The 16,016-nt window shown below is 52.5% G+C and overlaps 1 long non-coding RNA gene across 1 annotated transcript; it reads left to right on the top strand.

Annotated features, from left to right (window-relative positions):
• The first annotated feature begins 1,502 nt into the window (after positions 1-1,502).
• On the top strand, positions 1,503-10,568 carry LOC147351155 (uncharacterized). The gene is made up of 3 exons (XR_015146846.1): positions 1,503-1,591; positions 4,118-4,186; positions 8,809-10,568. It is a non-coding gene; the product is annotated as an uncharacterized LOC147351155 (long non-coding RNA).
• The last annotated feature ends 5,448 nt before the right edge of the window (positions 10,569-16,016 follow it).

The raw sequence follows: 16,016 nt of genomic DNA, 5'->3' as shown, positions 1-16,016 counted from the left end.
TTGGTTAGATTTCTGCCTGACACCTGGTCTGCCCGCTGTGGGGGTGGGGCAGCCGAGAGTCACCCTTTGATTCAACATCTAGAAAAATAAGGAGGGGATTCAATGGTGGCCTCCCTCGGAGAGGAGTCAGATCCCCTTCTTTGGCAAAGGCTGTAGGGAAGCTTCACTCCTAAAGAAAAACAGCTTTATGAATATAAAATTCACAGACCATGTTATGAGCTGAATTGTGTCTCCCCCCAAAAGCTGGTTACAGGTTTTTTTTTTAATAAAAGGTAAGACCATGACTCTCACATCAATTCACAAGGGATATGTGCCAAAGATTTTGTTTAACTCATTAATGAATGAAAACACCATATGATGTCTGATGTTAGAACTGGTATGATATTAGAACTGATTCCAAGAACCTCAAGGCAGGAAGGCTAAAGCAAATGTGGAAATATGCAAAACTGGTCACCATCCACAGGGCAGTAGTCAGTTGCATTCCGCTAGACGTGTTGTGCTGTGCTTAGTCGCTCAGTTATGTCTGACTCTTCGCGACCCCCATGGACTGCAGCCCACCAGGCTCCTTTGTCCATGGGATTCTCCAGGCAAGAGTACTGGAGTGGGTTGTCCTGCCCTCCACCAGGATTCCACTAGATATTCAGCTACATTTCACTGATTTTGTGTGTTCTGTGCACAACGATAACTGTGACGTTATGAGCTTTCTCAGGCAGCCCTATTGCATTGTTGACTCAGGGCGCACTGACCACTGGCCAGTACCCTTATTTGTGTGATTTGTGTGACTAGGAACAGGGAAAGGGGTGCTTGTGGCTTTGCCTGTGCCCCCAACTTATTTTGGAGCCCTCCATGCAGACCCTGAACCAAGTACTTGAGTTCAGGGGTATAAAAGGGGGGTGGTCCTCGGGAGCACCGGTAGGGTGGTGGGCTCTTGAGAGACAGTGTGGAACAGAGGTCACCTCCCCACAGAGCAAGGGGCCTGGGCTGTGTACCCAGCAAAACTCGCTGGGTTTTGACTGTGGCTGCTTTGGTGGGGAGAATGTGTGAACTCCCTGGTCTTTCGGCTCTGTGGTCCTAGGGCTGGGAAGGAGATCCCGGTGCTGGTGGTGGGATGTTAGGTCAGTGAGCCCAGAAATGGAAAGGGCTGCAGGGATGTGGGCGGACCTCTGTGGACCCTTCCCACCTCCATCGCCCTCAGGTGAAGCCATGCCAGCCTCTGTCTCTCTCATCCGGGGAGTTCTCCAGAGGAGGCAGGAGGTGGTGGCGGTCTTCTGTTCCCTCCTGCAGTGTGTGAAGGCAGCATCATTTCCATGCCTGCCAGGTGCCTTTCACCTGACCTCCCTGATTCACTGCTTGAAGACGTTGCCTGCCTGGGACAGACGACAGAGTACCTGACTATTAGGGGCTGGGAGGCCCAGGCTCTGGCTGAGGCAGGAATGCAAACCTGGCTACCCTTGGGACTTCCTCAGGGTGGGGAGGAGGGGCAGAAGAGGGCCTGCCTCTGAAAGTCACGTGCCCCCCTCAACCAAGACTATGTGAGTCAGAGGAACCGGGAAAGGGAATATAAGCTGCCCATAGCTCAACGGGCTTGAAGGTGAGCCGGTGGCTAAGTGGGTGGCCTCTGGGAGTCAGGATCTGGTGGATCTCAACAAGGAGTGGGAGGAAGACTTTCGGAAGGAGAGGGCTGTGCTCCATGATTAGGCCTGGGGGGCTACAGAAACTCACGGATGAGCTTTTGAAATTGGAACCCTGACTCGTGCTTCCAGAGTGGCAGTGGTCTCCCTAGGGTGGCCGGGGTCTGCAGGGGTCCCTGCCTGCCTGTTGCTCTCTCTGCCAGTGGTGCTCCCGCCCCACCCACTCAGGACCCTCCCGATGGTCCTGCTTCTTTTCTTTTTTTGCTCTGGTCCAGATAGCGAGGGGGCCTGCGCCTCCCAGGCGGGGGAAGCCTTCCTCAGTCAGGGAGGAGAGAAAACTCACCAGGCCTGGGATTGGTGGCTGGCCAGACCAGGCCACAGGGTTTCATGAAGAGGATAACGATTCCCAGAGGCTGGGGGTGGGGGTAGGGGCAGAGAAAGTCTGTTCCCATTTTAATTTTTCCCTTTTGGCAGAAACCAACTTTTCTGTAAAAACAATGACAAATCTGGGTGGAGTTTCCTCCCCAGAGCAGCTCGGCCCTCCTGGGAGGAAAGCTCTGTGGGCAAGGAGAGGGGAGGGGCCTAGATGAGGGGCGGGGCTTGGCTGGAGGGGCGGGGCCTGGCTGGAGGGGAGGGACCTGTTGGGGGGGTGGGGCCTGGCTGGAGGGGAGGGACCTGGCTGGAGGGGCAGGGCCTGGCTAGAGGGGAGGGACCTGGCTGGAGGGGCGGGGCCTGGCTGGAGAGAGGTGCCTGTGAGGGCCTCTGGACCAGCCCTTCAGGAGATGGCTTCTGGCCTGCCAACTGCTGCTGCTTCTGCTGTGAACTGTGTCCTCTGTTGACCTGGGGCCTGCCCACCACGTGAATGGCTACAATGTGGCCTTAACCATGGTGGTCATTCTGTGAAGGTCACTGTTGTCTCCCAGGGACTGGCCATTATGGCAAAGGTCCTGGTGACCTGGGGGAGAGGCAGCTGGGCCCATGCTGGTGAGGCAGAGAGCTGGGGTTGCCGGGACAGCCCTTACCCTCCAGTATTGGGGGAGAAACATTTCTTTGAGCGGGAACTTGACATCCCACTGTCCTCGCTGCGTTTGGCACATTTAGGACCTCAGATCCGTGGGTGGTACACATGTAAGGTATGTCCTACAGCTTGTTCCTGGAGCCTGCTGGGGCTGCCTGTCCCGTGGACCAGTGTCCTCCCTCTGACCTTCCCAAGCATTTACTTTATGCCTTTGCACATTTGCTCTCAACTGTCACTTGAAAGACCCATGTAGATGTCTGGCCTGGGAAGTCCTTAGAGATGTTGGCCAGACATCCTGCCCCGGAGCCACCCAGACAGGTCTGCGGGAACACCTCCAAACATCCCACACCCCTGCGTTTGCCAGAGGAAGAGACCTGAGCAGTCTAAGGGGTGTCAGGGAAAGTTCAGGGTCCTGTCCATTGAATGGAAGATGCCTCCAAGAATCGGGGGCCCGTGAGGAGCTTGGGGGTTGGGGCAGAAACCCAGGGGTCAGGGCCTTGAGTGAAGCGGAGTCGGCAGCGTGGGAGCTATGGTCAGGAACTCAGGTGATGAGACCTGGGCCGCTGCCTAGTCAGAATCAAGTGGCCAAGTGCTAGGAGCTGCCTGGAGGCAGAGGACTGGCTCTTGCCCAAAGCAAGTGGGCGGGGGCAGAGTCCCGGAACCAGAACTCTTAGCTGCACAGGTTGGGGGCTGGGGAGGGCCCCCCCTCTCTTGTTGCCCGCTAACCTTTGCCTCTTTCCTTCAAGGCCTGATGTAAACACTCAGAGGGCGGGACCTGCCGGCAGCCTTCTCTTCTGTGCTTTGTGCTAAGAGTCACCCCCCTGGGTAATGGTAGTGAGTAGGAATAAAATCCAGAGCTCTTGGGCTTTTGTGTTTCTGGAAGAGGGGGAATAAATGAATGAAGACAACTAGCCACGCAACAGCCTACCTGCCTGCTCGGCTGGCAGACGGAGGGCAGAAGCCACCGGTGGCGGAGGGTGGTCGCTGGGGGACCTGGAGGTTGCCTGGGCAAAGAGGGTGCTGCTAGCATCGTGGCCTCCCCAGAAGCCAGTTCTCCTGCAGACGTTCTTCCTTGTTTTCGTTAGGGAAGATCTCAATTAAGCTAATTACAGTTACAAAAAAAAAATTACCACAGAAGAAAGGAGGGGAAAAAAAGAGAGTTCAGTTAAAAGCAAATATATTCAGAATGATGTTATGAACTCAGCTCACCCCTCTAAAATTATCCTTTAACTGTTACACGCTAATTACCCACCTTTTTATTGTTTTAGACAGGAAGAGATTTCTTCTTTTTGGAAGGGAATAGATATCCAGAAAATGTTGCCATGTACTTCACAGGGGACCAGAAGATAAAAGCACGAGGAAACTGGGATGGTTCTGCAGAGCTGAGAGCTTTGCCCTAAAAAACATGGAAAAATGAGCCTTTCCTTTGTGACGATTCCTCCCACCATTTTTTTTTTTTTTTAAATAGAGTAATTTGTACCGGATCCCCGGGACCTGCCTGGTGTCAGCCTCTGTGCAGCTCCACCTGGAGGGTCTGGTGAGTGTTTGATGGCCTTATTATTTGCTTCATTTTGCTTCTGGGGTAGGGGTGGGGCCTGGTTCCCCATCAGGGGCTGTTGTTGGCCTGACTCAGGGCTGAGCCATGAAGTCCAGGCTGATGGATGTCTCTGTGACAAGGATCGTGTGCTGGGGTCATGGCCCAGGTAACAGGTGAGGCAGGGTGGGGGTCAGGGTGTCAGGGGTCTGGGGTCAGGGTGCCAATGATGCGTGTGTCTGTCTAGGGAATCAGTCTGGACTCCTTTGTTTGTTGAAGCAAGAGGACAAAAATCCTTTGTCAAGTCACATGTTCTAAATTTTGGTTCAGACGGCGAGCTCAGTAGACCACAGAGCAGGGTGGAAGTGGGTAATGCGGGCAGGGACAGGAAAGGCCCGTGTCAGGCGGTCCCAGCTTGTCTGCTCCTGATTTCCCTTCCCTGTGGTGGGTATATTGGGGTTCCGGAGGGCAGGTGTCATCTCCTCCTCCACGGAATAGACAGGAAACCTCTGTCCTGGGAGCCTGACTTGTCCAAGGTCACTTGGCTGTAGTGGAGGTTTTCAATTATGGTTCTGTAAAGCCCAAAGTTCATGACTTCCTCCTCCCTGCTGGGATAAGTCTCGAGGAGACCACTGTGTGGTCCAAGATGGGGTGTGCGTGGAGCGTCTGAGGCCCTGGAAATCCCGCAGCTGGAGAACCAGGGGTCATCCCAGCAGATGCCACCAAGGAAAGGCCCCAAGAGGCCAGCAATGAAGTCCTCGTCCTGGGAGGAGGGAGGTGCAGGTAGAGAAGGTCCCAGTTGGTCTGAGGACTTAGGAACTTCTGGACTGTCGAAGTCAGCGTTTGCTCCCCAGAGGAGCCCAGATGTACTAGAGTCAGGGTGGGGACAGCTCCCACGGAGCTCCAGTCAAATGCTCCCTAGAGCACTGACCGATCTCCCTGCGGGAGTGATCCTGGGCCATCTGCCCCACCTGAAGGGTCCTGCTGCCTCAGCCCCTCCTCTACTCCTTGGGGTCAAGATTGCGCTTTAATCTTTATGCCGTCTTTCTCCCCAGTCCCTTTCCCCTGCCAGCAGCTGCCAGCCTTGGTTGTGCCTGCTCCCTGGACTCATCCTGCTTGGTCCTGCATGCCAGCTATTCCCCTTTGCTCTGCAATGGCCAGGTGGCCCTATCTGGTCTCAGCTGGGAACTTCCTACTCAGACACACACTGAATTCCTCGCAGATGAACTCTGGCCACTAGGGAGAATTGAGGCTGCCTTAGAGAAGCAGTTGTATGTTTATTCATTAACTCATCCACTAACACATTTACCGAGGGTCTCTGATGAGCGGGCTCTGTGCTAAGAAAGGGGAAGCACCTTTGGAAAGCCCGCCATGCCAGATCCCCTTGTTACTGCTTTGCTTGGGGGAGTAGTGGTGTGTCTTGCTGAGAGGTGCTGTGGGTGAAGGCAGTTAAGGTATGTCATCTCCTTGGACATTTCCAAGACACAAGATCCAGAGACCTGATCGCTCTATCCCAAGAGCCAAGAGGTCCTCATAGAAGTGGCCACACACAAACACATGGCATCTGCCGAGTGCGCCAGCTGGGAGACAAGTCACGACCCTCTGGGCAGGTAGGACCCTGAACCCAGGATGAAGGCCCAGTCAGTGTGCTCCAAGTGACCAGGTGGGGCTGGAAGGCTGGGAATGGCAGGTCGGTGGGCTTCTTGCAGCGACAGCCCCGGAGGACACCATCTGGAAGGACAGCTGTTTCCAGGTGCAAAGTGTCAGGTGGCAGGGTGAGCACGGGGACGTGTGCAGGGGACCAGCTTCTTTACTGAACCCCGAGGGGGCTGTGCATGGCAGCGTCTGCAGGAGTACCCTGACCTGGAAACCCTGGGGTCACAAGCTCAGAACTGCTGCATCCTCTGGTATTTACCACCCACCATTGGGGCTGACCTCTGTGAGTCCTCATGAGGACCCAAGGAAGTGGGGGTCATTTTACAGAGAGGAGGGTCAGTGATTGGCCTAAGGCTGCACAGATGGCCACTAAACAGAGCCCCGGGACTTGAACTCAGGCTATCGATGCCTCATTGCCTCCTGTTCAGCGTGACCCCATCTGATATTGTCCCTTCCCCATACCCACCCCTCCACTATTCTCATCTGGTTAAGGCTGCCTCCAGACTTGTTCTCCCAGAGCTGAGAACTGGGTGGAGCTCTGGTCCTGGGCTCCGCCCTCGCTCCATGCCCCCCACCTGCAGATCCTCCTTTGTCCCTTTTGTGCAGACACCCACTGGGCCTCCTCCCTGGACGGTGGCCCCGCCTGCTGGCTGGTCTTCCAGGCTCCCATCCTCCTCTCTGTCCTGCCTGCCTCTGCCCAGTGTGAATCTGACTGAGTTCTTCCAGCTGCACTGTAGGCTGAAGGCCACGCTCCTTGTGGGGGCACAGGTGGCTTCCAGCGTCTGAGCCTGCCTCCTCTTCTCCCTCCTCTCCCTATCCGGGCGCCCCACTGGGGCAGCCTCAACCACTGGCTCTCAGAATGCACTTTGTTGCTCCAGGAGTCCACTCCTTAATCATGTCTCCTCTGCCCAGAGCACACACCCACATACCTAGTCTGTTTGGCAAACTCCTCTTCATACATCAAAACCTTCCATTCTTTCACCTTCTGGTCTACTTCTGACTACTATAAACATTCTGTTGTGTCCTGATCACTTATTGTGATTGATCTGCTCACCAGTCTCTGCCCTCCTCTGGGCTCTGAATCCCCACCCACTGAAGGCATAAAAAGATGTTGGAAGCATCCATTTCTCCTCAGCATCTAGCAGAGCCTGGCTCAGAGTGAGTGCTCAGTAATGCTGGTTGGTGGTGATCGATGGCCCCAGTCCTTGTCCACCTGCCATCCCTCAGCCTCCAGCTTGTGTAGCACCCTGCAGACATGGGAGCCTGCCTGCGCTTTACTAAAGGGCCTGCTTCTCTCTCGTAGCCTCTGTCTTCTCTGCCCAGAAGACCATCTCTCTTGTGGCCTGAGTCCTTTGGTCTGCTTCTCCATTTCTTTGCTCAAAGAGCTGGTCATGGCGGAGGTGAAAAAACAAGATGCAGTTTTCCTCTGCAGAAAGGAGCATGTTCCAGCCAAGTTGGCTGATGAGTGATTTTCTGCAAGTAGAATAATTGGACATGTGTTCCCATGGCAACAGTGCCTTTCCTGGAAACCGTTTGGAGGGGAAGGCAGGAGGCAAGGGACCAGCTCTGGCTTGCTGGCTGCTTCAGAGCCCTGTGGGGTCGGGCCAGGCAGAGGCTGTGGTGCGGCCCCACCATCTACCCATCCCTTACACTGCTGCCCTGGTCCTGGGGCCACAGGAATCATTTCTATGTCTTGCTCAGAGATGTTCTGAGCTCACACCCACAGTTCCCAGAATCTGTTGTTTCGCCCTTCCCATGAATACAAAACATCATTTAAAAAATACAACATTTTTACAATGCACGTATTCGTGATTTACAAATGCTCTCATGAGCACTGCCCTGGGGTGTTCTGAAAAAAGCCTTGGAAGGTTTATGATGTTACAATTCCCATTTTACAGATGTGGGAACTGAGGCTGGCCTCAAATAATTGACTGGTACACAGAGATGTGTACCAGTCCACTGGGGAGGTGCCAGGCAGGGGTGATCCCTGCCTGGGAGCTCAGGGCACTCTCCGCCCCGCTCCGATGTGAGGTGGCCTCGCTTTAACCTCCCTCCTCCAAGCGGGGAATTCCAGTGACTCGGCCCTGGAAGAGAGTGGCTCCCAGGAGTGGGATGTTTCTGGCTGCTGCTTCTATGTGAGATTTCGTCAGTGTCTGCCTCCCTCTCCACAGCCTGAAGGATCCTGGCCTCCAATAAAAGTGGTAATTGGATGAGGAAGAATCAAGCCCATGCTTTTCATCTCTTGTCATTTGATCTGGGAAAGCTCCCAAGTCTATGGAGTAAGAGCCACGGTCATGTCTGTCTGGAAGAGTGTGTGTGTGTGTGTGTGTGTGTGTGCACATGTGTGCAGGTGAGGTCAGATAGAGGCAAGGGGTGAGGATTCTCCCGGGGCTGTAGAGGCTCTGAGGACCTCCAGCTGGGTCCTCACTTCAACAGAGGCAGCGGGATCTGCAGAGGAGGCTCTGGTGAGGTGCTTGGTGTTGGAGCTCAGATGGAGCCCCACCCGCAGACTCTCCGTTCAGTACCCCATCCACAGCGAGCCCTTCCTTCCCTGTCCCCCAAGCTCTGACTATAACTTCAAGGACATTCAGTGGGAACAATGGAAAAGGGTCACACCTTAAATTTTCAGAACTCCTTCCCATGTTGTTGATGTTTTTCAATCGCTAAGTTGTGTCCAATTCTTTGCAACCCCATGGATGGCAGCATGCCAGGCCTCCCTGTCCCTCACCATCTCCTGGAGTTTGTCCAAGTCCCCTCCCAACTGGCAGGGAACTGAGAAGTCGGCACAGAGATTGCTGGTCTGGCTGTAGCAGATGAGCTGGAGGCCTCGCCGCTGGGCGTGTGCTGGCGACACTGTCTGCCCTGGGCCTTCCTTCCCTGCCATGTGCCTCCCTGTCTCCCACGTGGTTTCTCTCCCTCTGCCCTGCACGACACTCTTCTCATTCTACATGTCAATTCCATGATTCCAGATCCCACCAGGGGCTGATGACAGCTGGAGCCACATCACCCCAGCCACATCCACATCTCCCCTCCCTCCCCAGCGTGTCTCCGGCTGTGTGATCCTGCCCCTCCTCCACCGAGGGCTAGGGTCTCATTCCCCTCCCTGCAATGACTAGCCTTCGTGACTCCCTGGATCACCTGACTTCTGAGACAAGGTCAGAAAAGGCCATGCAGCCTCTGTCTGGTCTCTTGGAATAGTCGCTTTCAGACACTTTCTTGGGACATCCTTCTTGGAACTCCGTCACCACCTGTGGGAGACTGAAGGCCCGTGGAGGCCCGAGAGGTAGGTGCTCAGATGGACTAGTTCTGCTGGGCATTCAGTCCAGGTGCCAGGGAGGCACTTCCAAGGGATTTCGGCTCCAATCATTCAGGTGCCCCCATACTCTGAGTCTTTCCAGCTGAGGCTTCAGACCTTGCAGAACAGACACAAGCCATCTGCACTGCTTTCCATCTGAGGTCCTGCCCCACCGCTGTGCATGATACAGGGCCTGTTTTATACCATGTTTGGGGTGGCCGGTCACAGATAACTGAGATGGTCTCTATGCCTGTATCTCGAGGCCAAGTCTTCCTTCTGAGCTTCTGATGTATACATCCTACTGCCTGGTAGACTTTTCTGAGGTTCCAAAGCACCTGGAATCTTCCATAGGTGCATTAGACCAAAACATCCTAGGCTGAAGCATCCACATTTGAAAGCCCTGGTGATAACCTGAGCAAAATTGGACCAAATGAGGCCCCAAGACCAATAGACAGGAGGAGTGAATGTGGAGTCCAGTTTCCAGCAGCCTGTTTACAAGCTCACCCTGACCCTTGTGGCCAGCAAGGACATTTGCTGGAGACTGGCCACAGGGAAGTGTTTGGCCATGGAAGGAAGCAACAGACAAGACTGTACTTGGCTGAAGGCGTGATCTTGGCCTGTGGGTACTGCCCTCCCACCACTGGCTTAGCCATCTGCTGGGACAGCGTGGAGAAGCGTTCAGCCAGGAGAAGGAGGCTGTGTTTGAAAGGACGTGGCTGGGGCAGCAAGAGTCCCTCAGCCCTAGGGAGTGCTGAGCTGCCGTGGGTCACTGAGGCCAGGAAGAGCTACTCCCCTCAGCTTCCTGGGTCGTCTGCTTCTCTCTGGCCCGAGACTTATTTTCACCTGTGACCTAGTTCCAGCCAACAAGGTTGAATGAAGCCTCCCTGGGCCTGGTGGCAACCAACAGCTGGCCAGCAGATCAGGTGGAGTTCTGCTAATTGTAGGAGTCAACTTTACAGATGTGTGTGTATGTCTGTCTGTCTGACTTTCACACACACACACACGCACAGTGAAACAACCAGCCTTCTGGTCGACCCTCTCAGGGGATGGAGGTCTGAGTCAGAAGGTTGTACTCCACTGTGTCCTGTGAGCGTTCCTCACTGTGGGTGTGGGAGATTCGTCTCCTCTGAGTGTGTGGTTGCTGCACCGCCCAGCCCCTTGAGGTGGTCGAGGCTGTGTGACGTGCTCTATGAGGAACGTGAGCAGGGTGACGCCTGCCACATCCTGAAGGGAGCGTTGAATTGCCTGTGTGAGACTCATCAGCACAGAGGAGGGGCACGCCCTGGAAGGCACCCGGTCCCCCAGGGTAATCTCACGAGCCAGAAATAAACCTGTCCTCTTTTTCAACGCTTTACTTTCAACACTCTGTGATATTACAGGAAGCATATAGTTTGATTTTTAAAAAAAAATAAAAAGGACAATCTTTGTCTTTTAGTTGGAGTATTTAATTCATTTGCATTTATTCTTATTACTGATTTGTTAGGATTTAAATCTACCATGGTACCGTGGGTTTTTTACTTGTCCCACCTATTCTGCATTCCCTGTTATTTCCTTTCTTGCTTTCTTTTGGAAGAATCAAGTGCTGCTGCTGCTGCTGCTAAGTCGCTTCAGTCGTGTCCGACTCTGTGCAACCTCATAGACCACCAGGCTCCCCCGTCCCTGGGATTCTCCAGGCAAGAACACTGGAGTGGGTTGCCATTTCCTTCTCCAATGCATGAAAATGAAAAGTGAAAGTGAAGTCGCTCAGTCGTGCCCGACTCCCAGCAACCCCATGGACTGCAGCCTACCAGGCTCCTCCATCCATGGGATTTTCCAGGCAAGAGTACTGGAGCGGGCTGCCATTGCCTTCTCCGGGAAGAATCAAGTAAATGCTATTATTTCATTTCCTCCATCATTAGCTTGTTACTTCTTTCCATAGTTATCCTACTAGAGGTTGCAACATTCTTCCTTGATTTATTACAGATTAATAAGGAAATATAATACTTTTCCTACTCTCCAGGCAGTGCCAGCACTTCAGAAAAGTGAATGCTTTTACCATCCTATTGCCTTGATAATAACTTTTAATAATATGATCTATTTCAATTTACAACATTTAATGCGATTACTAACACATAGATGCTTTTAAAAATAGGATCTTTTTGTACATCTTGTTCCATAGTGAGCTCTCTTCATTCAGAAATATATTGCAGATGTTCGAGATCTATCATATCCTTTTGAAAGGTTGTGTAGTCTTCCATTGCATGGAGTTGCATCACTGACGAAGGGAATCCCTCCTTGATAGACATTTATTCTGTGTAATTTAGTATAAAGCAAGAGTTTTTAAACACAGGAATTATGCTGTATTTGATCTATTAGACTTCAATCAACGCTGTTGTAAACAAGACATTAAATGTCAATTTAGAATGCAATACAGTAAGAGGCTACCTTGTGAGAACTGTGAATATGCCCCACAGGATGAATGAATCAAACAAAACAAAATGAAACGCTGTCCTCGTATTAAGCGAATGGGCCCCTGTGGCCTGGGATGAAATTTCCAGTGGAACGATGCCTCCTGAAAATTGTTCGATGACCCAAAAAAGGGCGTGGTGGTGATGAGGACCCAGGCTGAAGGTGAACAGGAAGAGATTATTGTACAGAATACATGGGTAGGAAAAATGTCATATTTCTAAACTTTATTTCACAGAACATGTTTTAAAAGGTCTAACTTAATTAAGAAAGTAAGGAGTTCCTTGGCGGGCCAGTGGTTAGACTTCCACAGTCGTGGCCCAGGCTCAACCCCTGGTCGGGCAGCTAGCGACCGCTCACGATGAACGATGTCAGATTCATGATCTCTGAAGAAGATTTGGCTTCGGGACCAGGGACCAGGCTTGATCACTCAATAGCTTTTGAGTAGCAGAGTTTTATTAGAGTAAGAAAAGGGACAGAGGAAGCTTCTGACATAGACATCAGAAGGGGGACGAGAATGCCCCCCTCGCTAGTCTTATCAAGGCTTTATATACTTTTTTCAGACCCACTCCACCAACAAATATCTTAAATTAACAAGATTAGAATGAACAATAGAAAGATCTTACCAGGCCCACTCCCATAATATGCATTTTAAGATGACAGGACTAATTAGAAGGGTCATGCCAAGAAGAAACATGTCCTTGAGCAAGATACATCATTATATTGACTAAGACAAAGCAGTGTAGAAAAGAACATTTGTCCTTTTCTCCTTGAGAGCCCCAGACCCCTTTCTCCTTTTTGAGGGCTGGGGACCCCTTTCTCCTCCTCAGGAACCCTGGACTTCTTATCAACCTACCTAGGAATTGACCCTCTCACTAGGATCCTGCAAGTCACGTGACATGACCAAGATATATACACAGTAGGTGATCAATTTGAGTATGCTATTCTAATCCCAAAAAGGAGATATTCTAATTGGCCTCTCTCCTCTCCCCCTCCTCAAAAATAAAATCCCCCCCTTTTTTTGTGCCTTTGCTTTTGGTTCCCCGAATATTTGAGTTTGTGTTGTATAGATCAGCCACTCACAATTTCTTTAGCTATTACAAGCAATCCTGAAATAAGCATTCTTAAACTTTCTACACTTGAGATTAACTTGGAAAAGTGCTATGTCAATGGATATGGCCACTTAAAAATTGTATGTATGTTGTCGAATTGCCCTCGTAAAACTTATAGCAATTTGTCTTCCTAAAGTGGTCCATGGTAGTACACTTTATTAAGCTCAGGGTTTTTTGAGCATTTCCCAGGGAATTGGGTTGGGCTTAGGCTGAGAGAGGAGTAGCGTGACTTCTGGTCCGGGTACTCCCAGGGTGGCAGGGAGGCTGCCATGTGACTGGCCACCAGGCTGGAGGATGAGGGGTTGGAGATGTGGCGGGAATCCTGCCAGGAGACCCAACCCCAGGCTGGCTCCTGTCTCGCCAGCCTGTCTGTGCAAGGCAACTCTAAGTGCTGGGCTGCTCTGAGAACACCTGACCTTGGACCCCATAAACTCTGCTGTGGTTGTTGCTTAGTTGCTCAGTTGTGTCCGACTCTTTGCAGCCTCAGGGACTGTAGCATGCTAGGCTCTTCTGTCCCTGGGATTCTCCAGGCAAGAATACTGGAGTGGGTTTTTCCTTCTCCAGGGGATCTTCCTGGCGCAGGACCCTAACCCGGTCTCCTGCACTGCAGGCAGATTCTTTACTGGCTGAACTACGAGGGAAGTCGTCTATTCCTCAGGCTCAGAGAACAATTCAGATTGTACAACAGGCTGTTCCCTCTGTAGAGAGAAACTCCAGTCACACCTAAGTGCACATGGGCTCTTAGGGCAAAACAATCAGGGGTGAGTCTTAACTTGTGAAAAGAGGTGATCCCTGCAGATAGCCTAGGACCCCCTAAATTCTACTCCTGGAAGGGTTTGTCAAAGGGTGGTCTGGTTTCTTGCCCTGTGAGACCTCAGTCGCCTTCTCCAAGGACTCTCCTGTAGTTCCCACTGCTCAGTTAGTCAAGAATGTGGTGATGAATCTTTACCTGTGATGCTGGAGTACCAGCTGTGGTGAGGGTATGTCCCAGGGAGTGCTGAGAGTGACCAGAGAAGGCAGGACAGCCATGCCCACTGACCTGGCTGCCAGGTGCGGTACCTATAGCGAAAATTTCCACCAGGAAAGTCGCAGGAGCGATGCTTGAAATTCACATGTCTACAGTTCATGTAGAAGATAAATGCATGAGACATGTGTCTGTCCGTGTGCATGCCTGTTGCACGTGTGTGAGTTGTGTTTGTGTGTATGTGCATTTGCCGTGCAACCCCTGTTGCCATTTTCTCCACAATGTACTGTTTCAGGCATGGAAATGCATATTGATCCAAGACATTCTTTGCCTTCCAGCACCTCATGATGCTCAGAGTTTGGAGAGTTGTATCCATCATAAACCATCCCCAAATTAAGTGCCTGTGATTTCTTGGCTTTCCAAGGGTTGGCTGGTAGTTCTTTCCTGGGCAGGTTTAGCTGACGGAGTGATCAGCTGATGGCTGGAGTGGGGCTGGGGGTTCTAGGACCACTTTACTCACCTTTCAGCAGCTGGCAGGCCACTTGTCCACGGATCCCAGCCGAGGCCGCCCGTCTCTACTCCATGTGGCCTCTCTCCCCCCAGGAGGTGAGTCCCAGCCTCTTCCCCCTGGTCTCAGGGGTCCAAAGTGCACAAGCGCTTTCCAAGCCTCCGTGGTGTCGTGCTTGCTGTCCTCACACTGGTAAAGCCAGTCACGCGACCAGGCTTAGCACCAGCAATGCAGGGGCTGGGGGCATAGCTACAGGCAGGCTTGAGCAAGCCGGGACCGTTTCGGACAATAATCTACCCCAGACGGGCAAGAAGATGAAATTCACCTTGGCCAGCAATATAATGAAGATAAAACTCAAACGGTCCACCATCTTAATAATTGGAAAAAAAAAATCCCACATTACTCCCAAGGTAGACGAGTAGTGGCCAGTTTGGGGACTGATCTTCTGAGAGAATCTAATACTTTCTGGTTCAATCGGTGTTCAACATGAGAAGGACTTTCTGCCCTCCAAGGTTTCACTATGGGCTTGGCTGCGGGAAAGTTAGCTACCTGTGGATCAGTGTGGCTGCAACCAGCGCTTACAAAGAGGGTACATGTGGTGGTGTCGGGGTGGGGGAGGGTACAAAGTGCCCTCAACCAGATTTCTAGCTGGGTGGTTTTGCTGTGTAATGCAGTTTGCTGCTAACAGCTGCATTTCAACTTTCCCCAGTGTGTTTGAAAGCGTCAGGCTGTAGAGCCCCAGGGACCAGGCATCTGGCTCTCCTGTTCTGTGTAGAGGAGCCCTGGCAGCCAGTCCTCACCTGATGCCAGTTGCCTTCTCTTCTGCCCATTTGGAGCTGGAGGGTTCCAGGGGGTGGGTGTAGAGGCAGCCCCTAGTATTACCCTTGCCTCATAGAGAAGGAGGTGGTGGCCGCTGAGAAGGGCTTCAGACGTGGGAAGGGATGTCTGGTCCTTCAACTCTAGCCATGGCAACTCTGATTTCCCTGGGACCCTGATAGGGATTGTTAGCCTCTTATTTCTGAGCCCGGACCCATCTCCTCTCCCCTTCACCTCTCTTGCGTGCCCCTTCCTGCAGGCTCTGTCCCCACCCTGGGAGGAGACTGGGAGACGACCCAGCAGGTCACCTGGAATAAAGTAATCAAAGACCCCTGATTCATCGGAGGGCCTTGGCTGCCAAGGAAATTCTCCTGAAGGCTTTTTTTTCTTCAGCAGCTGCTTCCCAGGGTCAGGGACTGACAGCGTTTGCGTTTCAGCCAACTGTCTGTGACTCAGAGGCCGAGGCACGCAGGAAGGAGAGCGCTGAAGATCCAGATGTAGGGTGAGGATGGGGTAAGTGGGGGCCCCGCGTGTGGGAGCAATGAAGATGGTAACAGTACCAGTACCCGCAGACCAGTGGGGATGTGTGTGGAACCTTTCTCTGGGCCAGGACTTTGCATATTTGCTCTCCCATAATCCTCATCGCATCACCCTAGGGAATGAGGGTGGGGGCATCTGCTAACGCCCTGATTGGATGAGGAGGAAGCAGAGGTTGCTAGAGAGAGAGTGTATTTGATTCCAAAGTCCCATCTCTTCAAGGTCATGAGATGCTGCCTCTTGGCCCCCGAGGTCTGTCCCTGCAGCAAATGAAGGTCAGCCTCACAGGACATGGAAGACATTCCCAAGGCAGCGCTGGGGGGTGGGGGTCGGGGGTTGGGGTGGGTGGATGGAGGACCACTGGGCATCAGAAGGGAAAGGGAGAGAATGCTCATTTCAGGTGAGGCCGGTACCCTGTGGGTCTCTCCAGCAGCCCGCTCTCTGCTGGTGCAAGCCCATGGAGGCCCGGAGACAGTGGACACACCCGCTCATACACATGG

Source organism: Bos grunniens, chromosome 19, assembly GCF_055505025.1.
Source record: "Bos grunniens cultivar Pamir isolate PY7600 chromosome 19, Bosgru_T2T1.0, whole genome shotgun sequence".
NCBI lineage: Eukaryota > Metazoa > Chordata > Mammalia > Artiodactyla > Bovidae > Bos > Bos grunniens.
This window is presented reverse-complemented; position numbering and strand designations above follow the sequence as displayed.